The sequence below is a fragment of the Oncorhynchus mykiss genome, chromosome 28 (assembly GCF_013265735.2).
Source record: "Oncorhynchus mykiss isolate Arlee chromosome 28, USDA_OmykA_1.1, whole genome shotgun sequence".
Taxonomy (NCBI): domain Eukaryota; kingdom Metazoa; phylum Chordata; class Actinopteri; order Salmoniformes; family Salmonidae; genus Oncorhynchus; species Oncorhynchus mykiss.
Window position 1 is genome coordinate 22,106,434 of NC_048592.1, and position 25,029 is coordinate 22,131,462.

Below are 25,029 nucleotides of genomic sequence, written 5' to 3' on the forward strand. Positions count from 1 at the left end.
CCCAAAATAATTAATACAACACCTTTTAATTGGTCCAGTCGCCTACTGTAGATACAGGAGAAACGGTAGAAACAACACAGAAGACACAGTAGAAAGATAGCTGTGGACACAATAAAAACATGAACACTGGACAGGGGAGAATGAAACCTCTATTTCCCATTGGCTTTCATTGTCAGTTCTGATGCAGGCACAGTAAACAACACGGACATTGGTTCACTCGGTCCTTTGGCAATAAGGCTTTGACACTGACAATGAAAGCCCAATGACAAGAATCACTAATGTAAGCATTCCGCACTCAGAGGCTGTTTGAAAGGGTGGATAACAGCCACAAAAGTTTGAAACAGAACTGCAGACAACAAAGACTGTACTCTGGTGTATTTAGCCAATTATGTATTCTTATACATCTGATTTGTTAAGATCCTTCTGTGATTAAGATGTTTACACCTGCTGTATCCTGTGCACATGGTGAATGAACTTTGAAACTGGAAACCTTTAGCTTTACGGAACTAAAAATTGAAACAACTCAAATTATGCAAGCATATTTTAGTGTCCTGCATGCTTTCATACTGTGGCTAGTGTGATAAATGGACCAGCAGTTACAATAGTGGTGCGTGTGTGTGTGTGCGTACATGCACTCAGAATGGGAATGAGGCCTCCATTTGTGAGCAATAAGATCATTATTAGGTTAATGATACCATTCTCTCTAATTGCAGACATATGGAATCTTCACTGGAACAAACAATTGTTTTAGTCCTTAATCACATGTCAATTAACTTGAGAGTGGCAGTGGCAGTGCAATCCTGATTTGTTTCCACATTATTTAGGATTAAAGCTCATATAGATTTAAAAATGGGGTCCACCCTATGTTCCCTCAGCCCCATGTTCCCCCATGTTCCTTCAGCCCTATTTTCCCTCAGCGCTATGTTCACTCTGCCCTATGTTCCCTCAACTCTATGATCCTTCAGCCCTATGTTCCATCAACTATATGATCCTTCAGCCTTATGTTTCCTCAAACATCTCTTCTCTCAGCCCTATATTCCCTCAGAACCTACTTAACTATAAGGGTATATGGGACCTACTGAACATGTTGAATCACTGTGACCTTGACCTTTTCTTAAAGGCCCAGTGCAATCAAAAATGCACTTTCCTATGTTTTATATACACTGAGTATACCAAATATTAGGAACACCAAACATCCCAACCATATGACATATGACATATTATGACATGGTTATGACAGTTTCATAACGTTTTATGACACTAGGTGTCAAGTAAAATGTTACCAAACTTTAATATTACAGCAGCCCGAATGGCATTATGAGATTAAAAAAAATGCCTTTTAGCGTCTACTGTAAGGGTGGGGGAACAGAGAGTTAAAAAATAAAAAATAATAATGAATGGGATTGGAATCAGGTGTGATACAAGACAAGACAAAACCAAAGGAAAATGAAAAGAGGATCAGTGATGGCTAGAAGGTCCGCGACTTCCACCCCCGAACGCCGCCCGCACATGGAGAGGGACCAACTCTGTCATATTGACAGAGCTTTAGCCCCCCCCCTCGACGCACGGCTCCAGCAGCGCGTCGACACCGGCCTCGGGGACGACCCGGAGGGCGAGGCGCAGTGCGATCCGGACAACGACGGTGGAACTCCTGCAGCATAGATGGGTCCAATAGATGGACCCAACTTCCGGCAGGGCAGGTGGGGGGGCAGGTTTCAGGTGGGGGCAGGTTTCAGCCAGACCCGGTCCCCCGGTGCGAACACCGGGATCTCACTACGGTGGCGATCTGCATTACCCTTCTGGCGCATCACGGCCTGCTGAGGTAGACACGGACAGCTTCCCATGTCTCCTCCGCGCGCCTGAACCAGTAGTCCACCGCAGGAACCTCGGTCTGACCCTGATGCCAAGGCGCCAGAACCGGCTGGTACCCCAGTACGCACTGGAAGGGAGAGATGTTAGTAGAGGAGTGGAGGAGCGAGTTCTGTGCCATCTCGGCCTAGGGCATGAACTCCGCCCACTCCCCCGGCTGGTCCTGGCAATAGGACCGCAGAAACCTGCCCACATCCTGGTTCACTCTCTCCACCTGCCCATTACTCTCGGGGTGAAACCCGGACGTAAGGCTGATAGAGACCCCCAGACCTTCCATGAACGGCTTCCAGACCCTAGACGTGAACTGGGAACCCCGTTCAGACACTATATCCTCAGGCACCTTGTAGTGCCGGAAGACGTGTGTAAACAAGGCCTCCACAGTTTGTAGGGCCGTAGGGAGACCGGGCAGAGGGAGGAGACGACAGGACTTAGAGAAATTATCCACAACGATCAGGATCGCAGTGTTACCCTGTGAGAGTGGAAGGTCAGTAAGAAAATCCACCGACAGGTGCGACCAAGGATGCTGTGGAACGGGTAAGGGGTGTAGCTTACCTCTGGGCAGCTGCCTAGGAGCCTTACACTGGGCGCACACCGAGCAAGAGGAAACAAACTCTCACGTCCTTAGTCAAGGTAGGCTACCAGTACATCCCGCTCAAACAGCGCACTGTCCGACCGATCCCAGGATGACCAGAGGAGGGCGACGTATGTGTCCAATAGATCAACCGGTCACAGACAGCAGACGGGAGGTACAGACGCCCAGCGGGACACTGGACTGGAGCGGGCTCCGCACGTAATGCCTGCTAAATGTCCGTGTCCAGCTCCCACACTATCGGTGCCATCAGGCAGGAGGCAGGGAGTATGGGAGTGGGATCCATGGGATCCATGGGAGTGGGATCCATGGGCCACTACACTGTGTCATACAGCAGGGACAATGCATCTGCCTTCGTGTTCTGGGAGCCTGGTCTGAAAGGGTAAACACAAACGCGTGAAAAACATGGCCCACCTCGCCTGGCGAGGGTTCAGTCTCCTGCTGCCCGGATGTACTCCAGATTGCGGTGGTCAGTCCAGATGAGAAAGGGGTGTCTAGCCCCCTCAAGCCAATGTGTCCACACCATCAAAGCCTTGACGACAGCCAACAACTCCCGGTCCCCCACATCATAGTTTTGCTCGCTGGGTTGAGCTTCTTTGAGAAGAAGGCACAGGGACGGAGCTTCGGTGGCGTACCTGAGCGCTGAGAGAACACAGCTCCTATCCCAGCCTCGGACGCATCCATCTCCACTATGAATGCCAAAGAGGGATCCGGATGGGCCAGCACGGGAACCGAGGTAAACAGAGCTCTCAGGTGACTAAAAGCCCTGTCCGCCTCAGCTGTCCACTGCAAGCGCACCAGGCCCCCCTTCAGCAGTGAGGTAATGGGAGCCGCTACCTGACCAAAACCCCTAGTAGTAGTTGGCAAACCCTAAGAACCGCTGCACCTCCTTTACCTTGGTGGGAGTCGGCCAATTACGCACGGCTGCAATGCGGTCACTCTCCATCTCCACCCCTGAGGTGTAAATGCGATACCCTAGGAAGGAGACGGACTGTTGGAAGAACAGGCATTTCTCAGCCTTGACCTACAGGTCATGCTCCAACAGGCGAACCAAGCACTCTGCGCACCAGGGACACATGCTCGGCACGTGTAGCGGAGTATATCAAAATGTCATCAATATACACCACTACACCCTGCCCGTGCAGGTCCCTGAAAATCTTGGCGCGTTAATCAACCCGTACGGCATGACGAGGTACTCATAGTGCCCAGAGGTGGTACTGAAAGCCGTCTTCCACTTGTCTCCCTCTCGGATACGCACCAGGTTGTAAGCTCTCCTGAGATCTAATTTGGTGAAGAAGCGCGCCCCGTGCATTGACTCTGTCGCTGTGGCTATGAGCGGTAGCGGGTAACTATACCTCACAGTGATCTGATTCAGACCCCGATAGTCAATACACGGGCGCAGACCGCCCTCCTGATTCTTCACAAAAACAAAACTCGAGGAGGCGGGTGAAGTGGAGGACCGAATGTACCCCTGACGCAGGGATTCAGAGACATATGTTTCCATAGCCTCCGTCTCCGCCTGTGAGATGAGATACACGTGACTCCTGGGAAGTGCAGTGTCTACTAGGAGATCTATTGCACAATCGCCCCGTCAATGAGGTGGTAATTGAGTCGCGTTCTTTTTGGAGAAGGTGAGACCCAAATCGGCATATTCAGGGGGAATGCGCACGGTGGTCTGGACTATCCACCGTAGTAGCACCAACGAAAACCCCTAAACACCTACCTGAGCACTCTCGCGACCACCCCGTGAGAGCCCTCTGTGGCCAAGAAACAGTAGGGTTATTAGAAGCTAACCAGGGTAGGCACAGCGCCACGGGAAACGCAGGAGTCAATAAGGAAGAGACTAATTCTCTCCGTATGACCCCCCTGCGTCACCATGCCCAAAGGAGCGGTGACCTCCCTAATCAACCCTAATGGTCGACTATCTAAGGCGTGAACGGGGAAAGGCACATCCATGGGAACGATGGGGATCCCTAAACTATGAGCTAAAGCTCTGTCAAAAAATTCCCAGCCGCGCCTGAAACGATGAGTGCCTTATGATGGGAATACGGGGCAAACACAGGGAAAATGACAAACACAAACATCTGTGCAACAGAGGGCTCTGGGTGAGAATGGTGCCGGCTAACCTGGGGTGACGCCAGAGCGCCCTGCCTGCTGCCTCGATCCCCAGAGGAACCAACCCGACACCGACCGTCAGTGTGACCTCTGCGGCCACAGATGGTGGGATTCCTGGGAGTGCATTCTGATGAAGCTCATCAAAGGTAAGTGAATATTTATAATGTTATTTCTGACTAATGTTGACTACACAATATGGCGGATATCTTTTTGGCTGCTTTGTTGTCTGAACGCTGTACACAGCGGTTGCATTAAGGAGAAGTATTACTCTTATTCCATGTATAGCACTTTTCATCAACATTTATGATGAATCATGAATGATGATTGATGTGGCTCTCTGCAAAATCACCACGTTTTAGAACTACTGAACGTAACGCGCCAATGTAAAATGAGATTTTTTTATATAAATATGCACTTTAGCGAACAAAACATACATGTATTGTGCAACATGAATTCCTATGAGTGTCATCTGATGAAGATCATCAAAGGTTAGTGATTAATTTTCTCTCTACTTCTGCTTTTTGTGACTCCTCTCTTTGGCTGGAAAAATGGCTGTGTTTTTCTGTGACTTGGTGGTGACCTAACATAATTGTTTCGTTTCGCTGTAAAGCCTTTTTGAAATCAGACACTGTGGCTGGATTAACAAGAATTGTAGCTTTAAAATTGTGTAAAATACTTGTATGCTTGAGGAATTTTAATTATGAGATTTTTGTCGTTTTGAATTTGGTGCCCTGCACTTTCACTGGCTGTTGGCGATGTGGGATGCTACCATCCCACATATCCCAGAGAGGCTAGAAGGATCCGATGGCTAGAAGGTCGGCGACTTCGACCGCCGAACGCCGCCCGAACAAGGAGAGGGACCATCTTCGGCGGAAGTCATGACATCTACTCAAGTAATTTTTATAACAATTGGCTCAAATATGTACAATTATATAGCCTAGGACCCACTGAAATATTGAATCATTGACTGGAAACTGGAAACACAAATCTGAGTATGCTAACAGTCCTGAACATTAGAACAGAGCATGGAAAAAAGTTCTCATTACTCAGCCCCCTGGTGTTCCCTCCAAGTCAACCTAAAGCCACAGGACCTGGTGTCCCTAGAGGAGTTCAAACAACAAATAGAAGAACAGGTTGTTGAGGCATGTAGTTGTTTCTGGTTGTCACCCTGTCACTAGTCGGTGTTGCCTTATGTAAGAAAGCATGTTGAAGTATTTGATAATATTTGATACTATTTTATGCTGTGTTGATACTATTTCATATTTTGATACTGTGCCCTGTGATTTGACATATTGCACTTCAATGCTTTTTTTCCCTCGAAACCTGTGTCATGTACAACCGTGCTGCTTTTTACATTAAAATTGTCGGAAACTAATGTGTTGATGCTGCTGTCTTGGTCCAGGTCTCTCAAGAGAATAACCTGGTTAAATAAAGGTAACACGTTTCAGGTAAGACCCAAATGCAGACAACATCGAAGTAACAACAGTTTATTAAATCGAAAAGGGGTAGGCAAAAGGCGGGTCAAGGGCAGGCAGAGGTCAGTAATCCAGATAGGTGCGGCAAAGGTACAGGACGGCAGGGAGGCTCAGGATCAGGGCAAGCAAAGGTCAGTAATGCAGAAAGGTGGGGCAAAGGTACAGGATGGCTGACAGGCTCAGGGTCAGGGCAAGCAAAGATCAGTAATCCAGAAAGGTGGGGCAAAGATATGGGATGGCAGGTCGGCTCAGGGTCAGGGCAGGCAGAATTGTCAACACCGGTAAAACTAGGAAACAGGAACAATCGAGAGACAGGAGTAGAGGGAGGCTGGTAGGTTTGACAAAACAAAACAAACTGGCAACAAACAAACAGAGAACACAGGTATAAATACACAGGGGATAATGGGGAAGATGGGTGACACCTGGAGGGGGGTGGAGATAATCACAAAAACATGTGAAACAGATCAGGGTGTGACAAAAGGTTAGCTTACAGAAACTATTTAGATCGTATTTGGCACAAATAAGCAAGGCCATTGGACTGACTCAAAATGCCTTTGAGGCCCAGTGTGGTCAAAATTATATTTTTCCAATTTTCTGTATTATATCGTAGAAAAGCTGATAAAACAAAAACTGTAAAACTGTGAAGAAATGTCGACCAAATGTAATTTCCTGAGAGTTGAAAATACAATATACACAGGACCTTCTGGATGGGTGGAGTTGTGGCTTGACATCACCAGGCGGTATAAAATAATATAGACCAATAACAAAGAGTTCCAGACCTTTCTGCCAATAACAGTTAGTTTTCAGATTAAATATTCCCCCCTCAACACTCTACATTATTCTATGTGTGTTATAGTTCTGATGTCTTCACTATTATTCTACCATAGTAGAAATAAAGAAAAACCATTGAATGAGTAGGTGTGTCCAAACTTTTGACTGGTACTGTAAGTATTCACACCCTGAGTGAATACTTTGCAGAAGCACCTTTGGCAGTGTTACAGCTCTCGTTTGTGGAATGACTGGACCAAGGTGCAGCGTGGTAGGCGTACATCGTACTTTTTATTCATGACACCAAAAGCAAAATATGACAAAAACGAAAGCGCACAGTTCTGTAAGGCAAAATAAACTATACAGAAAACAAGATCCCACAACTGAAGGTGGGAAAAAGGGCTGCCTAAGTATGATCCCCAATCAGAGAACGATAAACAGCTGCCTCTGATTGGGAACCATACTAGGCCAACAAAGAAATAGACAAACTAGAATGCCCACCCAAATCACACCCTGACCTAACCAAATAGAGAAATTAACAGGCTCTCTAAGGTCAGGGAGTGACAGGCAGCGATTACAGCTGTGAGTCTTTCTGGGTAAGTCTCTAAGAGCTTTGTGCAACATTTGCCTATTATTCTTAAAATAATGTGTCAATCTTTGTCAAATTGGTTGTCATTTCTAGACAACCATTTTCAGGTCTTGCCATAGATTTTGAAGTAGATTAAAGTCTAAACTTTGCCACTCAGCCATTGTCTTCTGTTAGGGTTGCGTCAATCGAATCTGGTATCAGGATAAATATGACAATGAGTCACCGATTGTATACTATGTACTTTTTATTAGCTAAGCAATAAGTGGTAAATGCAATTTTCATATATACGGGCTCTCTGTCCCACCTCGCAGGGCAAACAGAGAACTGACTTGTTCCTGACAAAGATATTATAATATACTCTTGACAGAAGTATTTCCTGGTTCCTAGCCGGCCTGTCAGAGTAGAGACTGGGCGTGGTTTAGACTCACCCAGCCTATCGTTGATTGTTGGCGCAGAGCTGGTTCCAGCCCCCTGGCGCTCCAGCGGTCAGTGTTGTAGTTGTGTAGAATATACAGTTATCAGGCACCTGGCTTCTGTTATCTAACAAAAGACCGTTCGTTCTCGCAACACTACGTTCTGAATGTGCCCTCCCCCAACTCATTGCACAGTTCCTGTCTTCATGTTATTCTGTATTTTTCCATCATGAGAAAGGCCCATGGCCCTGAAACTGTTAACAATGTCTCAAGTCAGCTATGTTGCATAACACATACATACACACAAGCCAACAGCAGATAATATTCAATCACATACAGCGCCTTGCGAAAGTATTCGGCCCCCTTGAACTTTGCGACCTTTTGCCACATTTCAGGCTTCAAACATAAAGATATAAAACTGTATTTTTTTGTGAAGAATCAACATCAAGTGGGACACAATCATGAAGTGGAACGACATTTATTGGATATTTCAAACGTTTTTAACAAATCAAAAACTGAAAAATTAGGCGTGCAAAATTATTCAGCCCCTTTACTTTCACTGCAGCAAACTCTCTCCAGAAGTTCAGTGAGGATCTCTGAATGATCCAATGTTGACCTAAATGACTAATGATGATTAATACAATCCACCTGTGTGTAATCAAGTCTCCGTATAAATGCACCTGCACTGTGATAGTCTCAGAGGTCCGTTAAAAGCGCAGAGAGCATCATGAAGAACAAGGAACACACCAGGCAGGTCCGAGATACTGTTGTGAAGAAGTTTAAAGCCGGATTTGGATACAAAAAGATTTCCCAAGCTTTAAACATCCCAAGGAGCACTGTGCAAGCGATAATATTGAAATGGAAGGAGTATCAGACCACTGCAAATCTACCAAGACCTGGCCGTCCCTCTAAACTTTCAGCTCATACAAGGAGAAGACTGATCAGAGATGCAGCCAAGAGGCCCATGATCACTCTGGATGAACTGCAGAGATCTACAGCTGAGGTGGGAGACTCTGTCCATAGGACAACAATCAGTCGTATATTGCACAAATCTGGCCTTTATGGAAGAGTGGCAAGAAGAAAGCCATTTCTTAAAGATATCCATAAAAAGTGTTGTTTAAAGTTTGCCACAAGCCACCTGGGAGACACACCAAACATGTGGAAGAAGGTGCTCTGGTCAGATGAAACCAAAATTGAACTTTTTGGCAACAATGCAAGACGTTATGTTTGGCGTAAAAGCAACACAGCTCATCACCCTGAACACACCATCCCCACTGTCAAACATGGTGGTGGCAGCATCATGGTTTGGGCCTGCTTTTCTTCAGCAGGGACAGGGAAGATGGTTAAAATTGATGGGAAGATGGATGGAGCCAAATACAGGACCATTCTGGAAGAAAACCTGATGGAGTCTGCAACCTGAGACCTGAGACTGGGAAGGAGATTTGTCTTCCAACAAGACAATGATCCAAAACATAAAGCAAAATCTACAATGGAATGGTTCAAAAATAAACATATCCAGGTGTTAGAATGGCCAAGTCAAAGTCCAGACCTGAATCCAATCGAGAATCTGTGGAAAGAACTGAAAACTGCTGTTCACAAATGCTCTCCATCCAACCTCACTGAGCTCGAGCTGTTTTGCAAGGAGGAATGGGAAAAAAATTCAGTCTCTCTATGTGCAAAACTGATAGAGACATACCCCAAGCGACTTACAGCTGTAATCGCAGCAAAAGGTGGCGCTACAAAGTATTAACTTAAGGGGGCTGAATAATTTTGCACGCCCAATTTTTCAGTTTTTGATTTGTTAAAAAAGTTTGAAATATCCAAGAAATGTCATTCCACTTCATGATTGTGTCCCACTTGTTGTTGATTCTTCACAAAAAAATACAGTTTTATATCTTTATGTTTGAAGCCTGAAATGTGGCAAAAGGTCGCAAAGTTCAAGGGGGCCGAATACTTTCGCAAGGCACTGTATATGGTAACGGGCTATAGTGCATAACACAGAATCCTCATACTTCTTAGTAAGCAAGCAACCAGTGTAGATTTGGCCTTGTGTTTCAGGTTATTGTCCTGCTGAAAGGTAAATTAATCTCCTGGTGTCTGGTGGAAATCCCTGAGTGGTTTTGTTCCTCTCCGGCAACTGAGTTAGGAAGGGCGCCTGTGTCTTTGTAGTGACTGGGTGTATTGATACACCTTCCAAAGAGTAATTAATAAGTTCACTTGTATGTGTGGAGTACAGATATGAGGTCGTCATTTCATGAGGTAGTCAACACTATTATTGCAACTTATTATTTGGCTTGTTAAGCAAATGTTTACTCCTGAACGTATTTAGGCTTGCCATAACAAAGGGGTTAAATACTTATTGACTCAAAACATTTTCAGCTTTCATTTTCTATTCACTTGTAAAAACATAATTCCACTTTGATATTATAGGGTATTGTGTGTAGGGCAACGACACAAAAAAAATCTAAACGTAATTTTACATGCAGGTTGTAGCAAAACAAAATGTGGAAAATGTTAAGGGGTGTGAATACTTAATGAAGGCGTTTTATCTACACACTATTAGGAAGCAGCATCTGAAACTGCAATACAGATATGAAGAGAAAGATACTAAACACCCAAAACATATTTACCCTTCGGCTCAGGTGTCTCTTGCATCTAAGAAAATTGCATCTAAGAAAATCGAAATTACAAACAGTGATGGCTAGATGTGGGACCTTTGTTGCATTTCAAAGATGGTGGTAGGAAAAAAAACTTTTTTTTTTCATTGTATTTTCTCCTACCAGATCTATTGTGTTATATTCTCCTACATTCAATTCACATTTCCACAAACTTCAAAGTGTTTCCTTTCAAATGGTACCAAGAAAATGCATATCCTTGTTTGTTTGTCATTTTAGGATAAAATTGAAAAAAGGAGGCTATCCCTAAGAACTTTTTAAAGATGGGTTTGATTCAGAGAAGTTTAAGAGTTGGAAACCTTTGGCAGAAGCTATACACAGAATAGACCAGCATAACAGATGCATGGATGCTGTGGAAAGAAATTGTAACGGACACACACAAGCTCTTGGGGCCCCATGCGCCTGTCTGACATCTGTATATTTTTTCTTCATTTAATAAATAATTTTGACAGTAACCCTCCAAAAAGTAATTCATAACCCTTTTTAATTTCCAAATCTACTAGCAAAATAAGTACCTGTTTCTTGGGCTTCAAGAATGTGACTGGTCGAAGTGCTTCAGGCCTTGAAAAAGAAATCATTGAAAGTAAGGGGATATCGGTAAACAAATGCTGTGGTAAAGACTAAGACACCACCAGTGCAATGAGTTTACCTTACTCAGGTGTTCAAAAGCGCATATCAGAACGAGAGCCTAATGCTTCTTAGGTAGTTCTTTATGAGATTCATTTAGAAAATGATCTCTCTGCAAAAGTGACAGTTAAAGGGATGGTTAAAAACATCTTGATTGCTTTAGCAACATCAGGGAAACCAGGCAGAAGGGAGTGGTGCTTCAAATACCGAAGTTCTGCAACATCTTTAGCTAAGCCTCTCACATTCTCCTTAATTGCTGCCCTCAACACGTTAAGGAAAGAGATTAACTGTATAGGAAGCTCTGGGACAGGTCGTACTGATACTGGACAGCAGATGCAAACAGATGATCATCTTAAGTGGACAACAGTTCTTGAGGGCTCAAACTAAAAAAAGCGGTTTGTGATTTGGTTCATACTGGTGAACTGGCGGTTTAGTTGTGTGGTTGCAATATAAACAGTCCCTTATCTCTGGTATATCTTGTAATGCATCATTCAAGACTACGTTTAAATTATGTGCAGCGCAATGGACACATGATGCACAATGTCTCAGGAAAGACAGTCTGGGTTGTCAATATTATTTTTTGGGTTATTATTTATTGAACCTTTATTTAACTAGGCAAGTCAGTTAAGAACAAATTCTTATTTACAATGACGGCCTACCAAAAGGCAAAAGGCCTCCTGCAGGGATGGGGGCTGGGATTAAAATGAAGAATAAATTAAATAAAAATATAGGACAAAACACACATCACGACAAGAGAGACAACACAACACTACATAAAGAGAGACCTAAAGACAACAAAATAGCATGGCAGCAACATATGACAACACAGCATGGTAGCAACACAACATGACAACAACATGGTAGCAACACAACATGGTAGCAGCACAAAACATGGTACAAACATTATTGGGCACAGACAACAGCACAAAGGGCAAGAAGGTAGAGACAACAATACATCACGCAAGGCAGCCACAACTGTCAGTAAGAGTGTCCGTTAATGAGTCTATGAATAAAGAGATTGAGATAAATGACAATACTCAGTATAGAAAACAGTCGGCCTGCAATATAGAGCAATAGGCCGTAATGAAAACATTTGACACAAAAATGCAAGACGACGCCTTACTGTACCTACTATAGGCCTCTCCATAGAAAACCAATTGAGATTGGCATTAATTGATTGGTTTTGCACACAACAACCTTCTATCCAAGCTGGGAGATGATAGCACAAGGAAAGCTCTTGTCATGCTGGTTCAGGTAGGCTATACAGGACAGTTGTATATATATCTTTTTTTTTTTAAATGGCTGCTGATTAATATGCTGTTGAAAAGAAAATATATTTTTTTATCTGCAATATTTGAATTTCAAACTTCAATTACTGAACAAGTAATTACATTATTGAGGCAAGCCAGGAGTCTAAATGGACGCCCTGTAACACCATGTACTGTACAGTGCAATAGAAAATAATTCAGAATACTTCACTTTTTTTAACGTTACAGCCTTATTAAATAATTGATGAAATTGTTTTTTCTCTAATCAATCTACACACAATACCCCACAACGACAAAACAAAAACAGTATTTTAGAAATGTTTTCAAATGTATTAAACATTTTTTTTAACTAATCACATTTACAGTTGAAGTCGGAAGTATACATACACTTAGGTTGGAGTCATTAAAACTCTTTTTTTAACCACTCTACAAATTTCTGGTTAATAAACTATAGTTTTGACAATCGGTTAGGACATCCACTTTGTGCATGACACAATACCTTTTTACAACAATTGTTTATAGACAGATTATTTCACTTAGAATTCACGGTATCACAATTCCAGTGGGTCAGAAGTTTACATACACTAAGTTGACTGTGCCTTTAAACAGCTTGGAAAATTCCAGAAAATGATGTCATGGCTTTAGAAGCTTCTGATAGGCTAAATGACATCATTTGAGTCAATTGGAGGTGTACTTGTGGATGTATTTCAAGGCCTACCTTCAAACTCAGTGACTTGTTCCAAAGCCACTCCTGCGTTGTCTTGGCTGTGTGCTTAGGGTCATTGTCCTGTTGGAAGGTGAACCGTTGTCCCAGTCTGAGGTCCTGAGTGCTCTGGAGAAGGCTTTCGTCAAGGATCTCTCTGTACTTTGCTACGTTCATCTTTCCCCTCGATCCTGACTAGTCTCCCAGTCCCTTCCGATGAAAAACAGCCACGCAGCATGATGCTGCCACCACCATGCTTTATTGTCGGGATGTGTTGGCCAGGTGATGAGTGGTGCCTGGTTTCCTCCAGACGTGACGCTTGGCATTCAGGCCTTAAGAGTTCAATCTTGGTTTCATCAGACCACAGAATCTTGTTTGTCATGGTCTGAGAGTCCTTTAGGTTCCTTTTGGAAAACTCCTTTTACTGAGGAGTGGCTTCCGTCTGACCACTCTACCATGAAGGCCTGATTGGTGGAGTGCTGCAGAAATGGTTGTCCTTCTGGAAGGTTCTCCCATCTCCCACCGAGATACTCTGGAGCTCTGTCAGATTGACCGTCAGGTTCTTGGTCACCTCCATGACCGTCAGGTTCTTGGTCACCTCCATGACCAAGGCCCTTCTACCCCGATTGCTCAGTTTGGCCATGTGGTCAGTTCTAGGAAGAGTCTTGGTGGTTCCAAACTTGTTCCATTTAAGAATGGAGGTCACTGTGTCCTTGGGGACCTTCAATGCTGCAGAAATGTTTTGGTACCTTTCCCCAGATTTGTGCCCCGACACAATTCTGTCTCAGAACTCTAGGGACGATTCTTTTGATCTCATGGCTTGGTTTCTGCTCTGACATGCACTGTGAGACCTGATATAAACAGGTGTGAGCCTTTCCAAATCATGTCCAATCAATTGAATTTACCACAGGTGGACTCCACTCAAGTTGTAGAAACATCTCAAGGATGATCAATGGAAACAGGCTGCACCTGAGCTCAATTTCAAGTCTCATGGCAAAGGGTCATGCTTATGTAAATAAGGTATTTCTGTTTTTTATTTGTAATAAATGTTTTCTAAAAACCTATTTTCGTTATGGGGTATTACGTGTAGATTGATGAGGGATAATTTTTATTTATTACATTTTAGAATAAAGCTATACATTTTTTAAGTTAAGAGATCTGAATAATTTTCGAATGCACTGTATAGCATTGTGAAATGTTAGGCTTAACATGAGAAAATCACGACCAAATATGCCTACCAATAAACATTGGTGTATTAGCTAAAGCAAAGCTATAGGCTACATGCCCTGGCACCACAGAAAGTCCATCATCAATTCGATATGCAGATGCATAGTCATGTCGCAATTTGGACAGCAATCGGAAGTCTATACTTTGTGAGTGGCTGGCTGGCTAACGCATTCAATTCATTTTGATTTTTAGGGAAGGTGGGGGGGGGCGAACTCTGACCAGAGACACTGCATTACGCCACTGCTCTCATCCCACTAATAAGAAGTCATTAGCATGGCCCTCCTCGTTCCCTAACGTTGGGAGGAGAAAATGTGGATAAAAATAACCTCAGAGACCCGTAAGGCAAATGCTTGTTAAAGAGATACTGTACTGTTTCTTCCTTACAAAATGATTTATTTGAAGCACCCTATAGTATAATGCTACACCTGGATCAGAGAAGCAGAAATTATACCCAACTGGGGATGATGAACAAATCCCATGACTGTTGTGAAGATCAAATAAAACAAAACACCTTAACAAATATAAAGAGAACAAGTCCACATACTATACTTTTAGTGATCTGGTCTAAGAAGTGTCCTAACGAAATAGCGAAAATAATTAAAGAGGGCCTATGTTTCAAATGATTATTAGCTGAAAGATGGATGGTCTTCATTCATCCTCATCCTTCTTAACTTTTTATTGCGGTTCAGTTTAAGTGTTCTCTGGGTTTTCTGTCGACACAAGCAGTAATATACTGTTGTGAATCCGAGGAGAATTAAAGCTAATCCAAAGCTCCTGTCCAGCTATTGGAAATCATATTTGATTTATGCTTTTTTTTTTCTCCCCATTTCCTTCAGGTTTATGGCACAATCAATCGCCTGGTTAGCTCAGGCATGATCAAACAGAGCTGATAAGACAAACGTTCTTTGTCACTGAGCAGTATATAACTGGGATTTTTTAGCCCTCCATCGATTGCTGATTTTCTCTGGCCTGCACTGCAATTCAAAGCAAACTGTAGGTAGTCGGAGTCTATCTTGCCGGATAAGACTCCTGACCACCAAACTGCTGACTTGTTGCTCGCCCACTGTCACTTAACATTTATCTGAGTCTGGTATCATTTCGGTGCTCAAAGAGCATGCAGACTTTCGAATAGAGGACACACAGAGAACGCTACTACTGTATGCAGCCTGCCTTGGGCAGCCAAACCGAAACAGTGTAATAAGATCTTCATAGTTAATATATTCATCATAAACATTAATGAAGACAGGCATGGTCTAAGTTCAACACTAGTGCTTTGTTGTGCCAGAGGATTGTCTCCAGAGCTTTTCTCCACAGGCCAGAATAGAAGCCTGGCACCACTGCAAGCCAATGCACTTTAACTCCCCCACTGGTGATGAGAAAAAAGCCATGCTACCACGGGTGCATGATAATAAGTAACATTGTACATTTCAAATGGGCTCTTACTCTATCTCTCGCCAGGGAAACAGAGGGTTGCATAGGTAGGAAGATTTGCATGAACATGAGTTTGTGTGTTTCATTATTTTCTGTTTTCTATACTTTGATTTTGGGAAATGGAAATGCTTGTGTGGCTTTTTCTGTGTGTGGTGCAGACAAATCAGTGCAGGGTCTACAGAGCATTCATCAAACAGATTGAGAATATGACAGAACGGACCATGGTGACCCCAAAGGGATATGTGGAAGACTGGTAGAATAATCTAGAGAAACCACATAGCAGCATCTCTATACTGTATCATCATTGTGCATTGCATGCATCCACTGTCATTAGCTAATGACCTTTGATTGTAAGTGTAATAATATTGTCCTAAAATAAGCTTGAAATGGGATAGCATGATGGAGGAAACCAGAGACTGTTCAGAAGTCCTCAGTTGCATTTCTTTTGCAAGAAGCTGTTCATCACACTGTCAGTTTCTTTATTACAGTGGCCAGAGAGAAACACAATGGTACAGATTTAGGTGGATCTGGCTATTGGTATTATGTACACCTGAACAGTGTTTTGGCAGCTCTGTTTGTCTGACTACATTATTTGATTGATGATACAAATGAATGAAATACCTCCATTTGAATGCAGAATAATGAGGAGTAATGGGGAAACTTCTCTAACAAAATCACCGCTGGGCGCAACAGGGAACTAAATCCCCAGGATTTAAATATTATGTCAATGATTAATGACCACATAGACTAACATCATCTTGTTGTTTGGCTACCCATTGGCACACTGGTAAATATTAATTATTCACATAGAGAACAAAAAGAAACCGTCCTGAGCTCTAGAGTAATGAAACAAGCTGAGGCAAAAAAGAGAGAGCACCACTTAATGATGTCAATATTTTTAACCTAACCTAATGAATGAGTCTATTTCTAAGCGTTATTAATGAACAAAAGTCCACAAGGAATAGGTTACGATGTTTTTCTATCAATTCTCTTAACATATAGCACAGACATATTATGCCTTGTGATTTTGAGCCATTTTACACACATTCATTGATCACTGTATGGTTAGCAAGCTAGCTTCTAACCGAAGTCACACTTTATGGATGGATGGATCTACTTAGTAGATGAAATAGAGAGAATGTTATCTACATTTTCAGACTTAGGGAACCTTTGAAAGCATGGCTCATGCTAATGACACAGGGTCACAGGGGAGAAGGGAATTGAGAGGCTGGGAGGTATGATGAATCCTAAGACTGATTCCTTTCTACCTCCAGACTCACAGCCAGCCTATATCCACATTGCACACAGCATGAAGGTGGTGCCTAAAATTAACCAAACGATATCTCAGAACAGAAGAATACTACTCTACACCGCCAGACTCTTTCAGCATACATAAACATCAGACACAACTCAAAGGTGGTGACTAAAATTAACCAAATTATATCTCACAATCACAACACAGAGTGGACCAACAGAGTTATTTTGCAATGGTGTGAGATTTCTGTACAGACTGTAAATCATCCAAAAGAGTATGCCCTAGGACACCCCCTCACCAGATGTTAACATCATGCTAATATCTAACAGCAAACCTCCGACTCTCTGGTCCATGGACAATATGTTCAGCTGACTTTGACCAATTAGACACATGAGATATATGACAGTAACCTTCACTGGGTGATGCTGTCTAGAGGAACACCAGATATATAGCTAAATGTTTCCCAAAAAAGAATACCATGAGATAAACATATTATTTCTGGAGATATAAACCACACTATATCATCCTTATCTGACACAACATTAAAGAAATGATTGGATGTATATACACAGCCATTTTCTTAGTCAACAGCAATAATACTTGGCTTAGATTTGATCTGGGGAAATAAAACTAAAATACAATGATAGCAGTGGTTTAGTTTCAGACAACAATGTGATCAAGACTCAGTGACCTGGTGGTTAAGGGGTCTGCAGTAAAAACAGAACTTAAAAGAACGGAGTTGTATGATATGACACACCACCACTTTTCACACGTACACAGCAGGTGAAACAGTAAGTTCCTTTGATATTTCTTGTTGTTGACATTAATGACAACCCCATATTTTCTTGCTAAGTGACCCATTCACAAGCCTCAGAACCCAGTGTGACATTGGCTAGTTGAGACACTTGAATATGTAGGGGAAATTAGGGACACTGATAGTGTTCCTCCGAAACAAGTCGGTTATGGGTTTGTTTCAAATTGTATACTCGGCACACTGAATAAATCTATACCCTATAACCCTATCTATACAATGCATGCTACATTATGTGATCAATTGAACATGTCATTTATTGTTAGAAAAGGTTAAGTAATGATAAAGATTATTTTTTTGTTTTTATTTAATTTTTCCAGTGAAATACAGAGTAACTAGATACGGAACCATATACTAGGTGTACATTTAAAAAAAACGTTTTTAAGAGTACTGATTTTGTTGTGATATGAAATGTGCTTGCCATTAAAGTCTGCAGTACTTTTGCATTACTTTTGGAGTACTCATTGTCCTGTGAAATTGTATCAGTATCAATTAATGTAACATGAAATTGCTCTAGCGCTTGATGAAACTGTTTCTAACAATATTAGAGGGGTTTAGTTTCCTGATGTTGTCTGCTGTTTAGTCCCTGCTGAGAAGTCATTAGCTGGATATTGTTGTGTCCCCTCTGCTCAGCAGGATAATGTTTTGATTGATATATTTGTTATCTTGCCCCCGTCAACCAAACCCCCGCCAGGAACAAAGCTATACCTGACATCAATTTAATTTTTTTTAAACATGCAGTCTAACTTACCCGATTTCCCTCGGTTTATCTCTCTCTTCCCTCTGGTGCCGGTCCCTTTCTCTCGCTGTACACTGATCTCCAAGAGGCTTCTCTCTCACTCTCCTAGCATCTTTTGCAGACTGTATTGATCTTTCAGCCAAGTATGTATGTAGCCCTGTATTGTTACTACTGCTGATCAGATGAGAGCTCTCCTCTCTCCCTGCCTCTCACAGCTGCAATGGGGAAGCAATGTGTGCTCCTCGCTTTTGCTCTCTCTCTCCCCCGCTCGCTCTCTGACTCGCTCTCTGCCTCTCGCTCTCTGACTCGCTCTCTGCCTCTCGCTCTCTGACTCGCTCTCTCTTGTTGTGCTGTATTGAACTCTCTGTGCTGTTCCTCTACTAGTGCAGCCCCTAGTGGGCGTTCCAGACACTACTTGTAGCAATCTCACTGTGATTGTCCCAGCTCAGTACACATCGAGAAGGGGAGGGGAGGCAGGAGGCAGGAGGGAGGAGGGTGCCTGGGCAAGTGTATGATGCCTCTGAAGAACAAGGTGCAACCTGGGCGGTCAGCAGGCAGCAGGACCCCTACCTTCAAGAAAATATACTGTATGTAACAGAGATGTGAATTAATGTTTCAGCAGGCAATCATAACCAAATAACTATACACACATGAAGGTGAACAAGCACTCATTGATGCTTCTACCTGACTGGTTTTACACAATTCTGATAGTATCTGAATGTGATGAGGTTTAAAGGAAAACTCCACTTATCATCTAGAATAATCCAGTTGGTAGCAGGGGATCATAGATAGTCACACTTTTTAGTCTACTTTAAAAAAATAAACACGTATTGTCCTATCATCAGGTGTATTATAATGGAAGAAGTAATCAACATTTAAAAAAGAATAGATTTGGTAGATAGTTATTCATTATTCTGACCTCCCTACATTATAATTGGAAGAGGAAATATAAAACTCATAGTCTATTAGCTAGAAATGTAATTCCAAAACAATTTTTGCTGAAAGAGGCTGTTTAGCTGGTTGTGTTGGCAAAAATGTACAGTATCAGTCAAAAGTTTGAACACACCTACTCATTCAAGAGTTTCTTTATTTTGTAAGTATCTTTCTACACCGTAGAATAATGGTGAAGATATCAAAACAATGAAATAACACATGTGGAATCATGTAGTAACCAAAACAGTGTTAAACAAATCAAAATCTATTTTATATTTAAGTTTCTTCAAAGTAGCCACCTTTGCCTTGATGACAGCTTTGCACACTCTTGGCATTCTCTCAACAAGCTTAATGAGGAATGCTTTTCCAACAGTCGTGAAGGAGTTCACACATATACTGAGCACTTGTTGACTTCTTTTCCTTCACTCTGCGGTCCAACTCATTCCAAACCATATCAATTGGGTTGAAGTCGGGTGATTGTGGAGGCAAGGTCATCTGATGCAGCACTCCACCACTCTCCTTGATCAAATAGCCCTTACACAGCCTGGAGTTGTGTTTTGGGTCATTGACCTGTTGAAAAACAAAAGTATAGTCCCACTAAGCACAAACCAGATGGGATGGCGTATCCAGCAAAGCACCCCCACACCATCACACCTCCTCCTCCATGCTTCACGGTGAGAACCACACATGCAGAGATCATCCGTTCACCTACTCTGCGTCTCACAAAGACACGGCGGTTGGAAATAAAATCGAATTTGGACTCATTAGACCAAAGGATAGATTTCCACCAGTCTAATGTCTATTGCTGGTGTTTCTTGGCCCAAGCAAGTATCTTCTTCTTATTGGTGTCCTTTAGTGGTGTTCCTTGCAGCAATTCAACCATGAAGGCCTGATTCACGCAGTCTCCTCTGAACAGTTTATGTTAAGATGTGTCTGTTATTTGAACTCTGTGAAGGATTTATTTGGGCTGCAATCTGACATGCAGTTAACTCTAATGAACTTGTCCTCTGCAGCAGAGGTAACTCTGGGTCTTCCATTCCTGTGGCGGTCTTCATAAGAGCCAGTTTTATCATAGCGCTTGATGGTTTTTGCGACTGCGTTTGAAGAAACTTTCAAAGTTCTTGAAATTTTCCAGATTGACTGACGTTCATGTCTTAAAGTAATTATGGACTTTCGTTTCTCTTTACTTATTTTATCTGTTCTTGCCATAATATGGACTTTACCAAATAGGGCTATCTTCTATATACCACCCATACCTTGTCACCACATAACTGATTGACTCAAACGCATTAAGAAGGAAAGAAATTCCACAAATTAACTTTTAACAAGTCACACCTTTTAATTGAAATGCATTCCAGGTGACTCATGAAGCTGGTTGAGGGAATGCCAAGAGTGTTTAAAGTTGTTATCAAGGCAAAGAATGTTTGAAGAATGTCAAATATAAAATATATTTGGATTTGTTTAACACTTTTTTACTACATGATCTCATATGTGGTATTCAGTAGTTTTGATGTCTTCAATATTATTCCACAATGTAGAAAATAGTAAATATAAAGAAAAACCTTTGAATGAGTAGGTGTGACCAAACTTTTGACTGGTACTGTATGTCCAAGTCAAGAAGGGTTCCTTGCAGCTTTTGGCACTTGCTTTACTGTTAGCTTGTTCACAGGTGCTTTTTCAAAGCCAAGGTCAGAAACTCCAGTAAGTGTAATTGAGTCCAATGTAATTCAAAATGTTTTCATTCTCTTGTTGGATCAGGGTGATTCCCTGACACTGTGTTAACTAACTTCCAAACGAGCTTCAATGCCATACAACACTTCTTCCGTGGCCTCCAACTGCTCTTAAACACTAGCAAAACCAAATGCATGCTTTTCAACTGATCGCTGCCCGCACCCGCACCCGCCCGACTAGCATCACTACTCAGGACAGTTCTGACCTAGAAAACGTGGACAACTACAAATATCTAGGTGTCTGGCTAGACTATAAACTCTCCTTCCACTCATATCAAACATCTCCAATCCAAAATCAAATCTAGAATCGGCTTTCTATTTCGCAACAAAGCCTCCTTCACTCACGCCACCAAACTTACCCTATGTAACGCTCGTCTGAAGAGGAGGACCAAGGTACGCGTTCATGATTATTTATTAAAACTGAACACTGAAACAAAATAACAAAGTGAAGCAAAACGAAACAGTTCTGTCTGATGCAGACACAAAACAGAAAACATAGAAATAAAGAAACAGTAAAGTTACAATCAGATTTGTATGTGTTCAGACAGTCATTTGCTGACAAGAACACACTAGTAACAACGGGTGTGTGTGCAGTGGTGTAGGCTGATTGGCGGTGGTGCTTGTGCTTCCTATCACTCAGAAGTTATGCAGCAAGCTATGGTGACAACAATGGCTGTCATGGACGTTTTCCAGTTGCTTTGAATGTACAAAATCATTGGGTAAGATCACTTTTAAAGCCTCAAAGGATAAGACGATCGATCCAACCTTCAAAATGAGTCCTTATTGGCTAGCCACAGCAGTCAACTAGCTAGCTATGTAGCTGTTTAGCATTCTAGCACATTCACTAATGTTTGTAAACAATTAACAGAGTAGCTAGCAAGCAACAAGATATGCCAAATAACTGTCTAAAAACCACTTGAGGGCAAATAAATAAGATTTGACTGTTCAAACTGCAGGAAAAATAACAGATTGGAATTGGATATGCAAATAGATAGGATTTGAGTCACTTCAAACCGCCAGTTTGAACACAGCAGGTAGCCTAACGGTTAAGAGCGTTGGACCAGTAACCGAAAGGTTTTTGGTTTGAATCCCTGAGCCTACCAGGTGAAAAATATGTTGATGTGGCCTTGAGCAAGGCACTTAACTCTAATTGCTCTTGTAAGTCACTCTGGATAAAGTGTCTTACTAAATTACTAAAATGTAAATGTTAAAATGTGCAGAGGGAGGAGCAAAGCCATGCATAGGCCTTTGGCATGGCAGGTGCGCAAAGTACATTATTTACATTCACAATTATCTACTGTTCCTGTTTCAAGACATTATATATACATAAAAAGACAGCACTAGACCACAACATGTAAAGACCAAAAACTATACTCTTATACTCTCAGGATTCCTTTAGCTATAGATTGAAGCATGTCACCAGGCAGGTCAAAACTACATCCCACCAAAACAGGCTGAAATTTCAGGCAATATTTTCAAACAGCTCTTAGACTAAGTGGGCATTATCATAATTTTCACAATTTCACAGTATTACTCCAACCTTATAGTGTGGAAATATATATAAAACATAGGGTAATCCCATTTTTGACTGCACTGGGCCTTTAATAGACCTATCTCTCAGTAAGACAGATCTACAGTACTAAATACTTTTCAAGTATTTGATGCTGGTGTTGGGATGCAACTGAGCAACCATTGTGTTGTATCTTGCTTTCAACAGGACAGTCATTTTAATAGCAGTGAATGAAGTGTGATTCAAAACAGAGGATCTTTTCCAGGGCAGAAACGTACTATTAAAAGCAACAAAAATCACTGAGTGCTGTACATTTCATAAGCATTTTAGTTGGAACACAATCAAAATACTAGAGTGTTTCCTACAGAGAGGAAAATTATATTCCTAAACAGCATGATATTTGTGCAGAAACTAAACAGCTCTTACAGATGCAGATAAAGAGATGCATAGAGTATCAGTACTGTAGCAATAATCATTGAGATATAAAGAAAACATGATAGTAATGTTTGAAACAATGAGAAGACCTTTGGTTAGTATTACTGTATTACTGCATCACATTCCACTCCCAGGATCACCATGTCAGAATAATTAACAATGCATATGAATAGATCAAATAAATCACAGCCACATAGTCCCTCAAGATATGTATAGAGTAGTGACATCATAGTTTTCATTCTGATGAATATACATTTTTCACATTAATATCTCTTCTGTTTCATCCACACCTGGACATACATAAACCTAACAAAGAAACTGTTTAAACAGAAAATGCATCAATATGAGGAGATCAAAGGCTTTCACTCAGAAAAACAGCTCCCAGAACACACCACAGGCCTATATGTTGTACTTGGGAAAAATTCTAATACAACACACAAAAGAATCCAATATATTCTGTATAATATAAAACTACCATCTCATCCCTGGCACATGCTCTCATCTGGGAGTGAACACGAGGCATTATCAACGGCAATTCATGCAGTGGAGAATGGCGCCGACAGAGATGGTCGCCTCGCTTCAGGTTCTTAGGAAACTATGCAGTAATTTGTTTTTTTATGTAATATTTCTTACATTGTTAGGCCAGAAAATCTCAAGTGTTATTATATACAGCCGGGAAGAACTATTGGATATAAAAGCGATGTCAACTTACCAACATTACGACCAGGAATACAACTTTCCTGAAGCAGGTCCGTTGTTCGAACCTCCACCCTGGACATGGGATCTTATCCCAGAGGCCGACCCAAAACAATACGGTTGCCACAGGAGAGGCAGACGGAGAGGCCTTCTGGTCAGACTTAGAAGACGAGCATACCATCCACCACTTCCAAGCATATTACTCGCCAATGTCTAATCTCTAGACAGCAAGGTGGACGAAATTAGGGCACGAGTTGCCTTCCAGAGAGACAGAGATTGTAACATTCTCTGTTTCATGGAAATATGGCTCACTCGGGATATGTTGTCAGAGTCGGTACAGCCATCCGGTTTCTTCACGCATCGCACCGACAGAAACAAACATCTCTCTGGTAAGAAGAAGGGCGGGGGTGTATGGCTTATGATTAACGACTCATGGTGTAATCATAACAACATACAGGAACTCCTTTTGTCCTTTTGTTCACCTGACCTAGAATTCCTTACAATCAAATACCAACCACATTATCTACCAAGAGAATTCTCTTTGATTATAGTCACAGCTGTATATATCCCCCCTAAGCAGATACCTTGACGGCCCTGAAAGAACTTCACTGGACTCTACGTAAACTGGAAACCATATATCCTGAGACTGCATTTATTGTAGCTGGGGATTTTAACAAAGCTAATCTGAGAACAACTGAAAGCAATAACCACCACTTTTAATCAAGGCAAGGCGACTGGAAACATGCCTGAATACAAACGGCGTAGCTATTCCCTCCGCAAGGTAATCAAACAAGCAAAGGGTCAGTATAGAGACAAAGTAGAGTCACAATTCAACAGCTCAAACATGTTACAAGATCTACAGTCAATCACAGATTACAAAAAGAAAACCAGCCCCGTCGCGGACATTGACGTCTTGCTCCCAGACAAATTGAAGAGCTTATTTTCTCGCTTTGAGGACAATACAGTGCCACTGACACGACCAGCTGCCAAAGCCTGGGGGCTCTCCTTCACCAAGGTCAACGTGAGTAAAACATTTAAACTTGTTAACCATCGCAAGGCTGCCGGCCCAGATGGCATCCCTAGCCACATCCTCAGACGATGCACAGACCAGCTGGCTGGTGTGTTTACGGACATATTCAATCAATCCCTATCCCAGTCTGCTGTGCCCACA

The 25,029-nt window shown here is 42.2% G+C and overlaps 1 protein-coding gene across 3 annotated transcripts in view; it reads right to left on the reverse strand.

The window, feature by feature from the left end:
• Positions 1-18,868, reverse strand: part of tnr (tenascin R (restrictin, janusin)) — a 159,007-nt gene extending 140,139 nt beyond the window's left edge. For all 3 annotated transcript variants that reach the window (XM_021589506.2, XM_021589507.2, XM_021589505.2), the window contains exon 1: positions 18,567-18,868. The gene's annotated coding sequence lies outside the window, so the exon portion shown is untranslated. The remainder of the gene's footprint in view (positions 1-18,566) is intronic.
• Between the last annotated feature and the right edge of the window lie 6,161 nt (positions 18,869-25,029).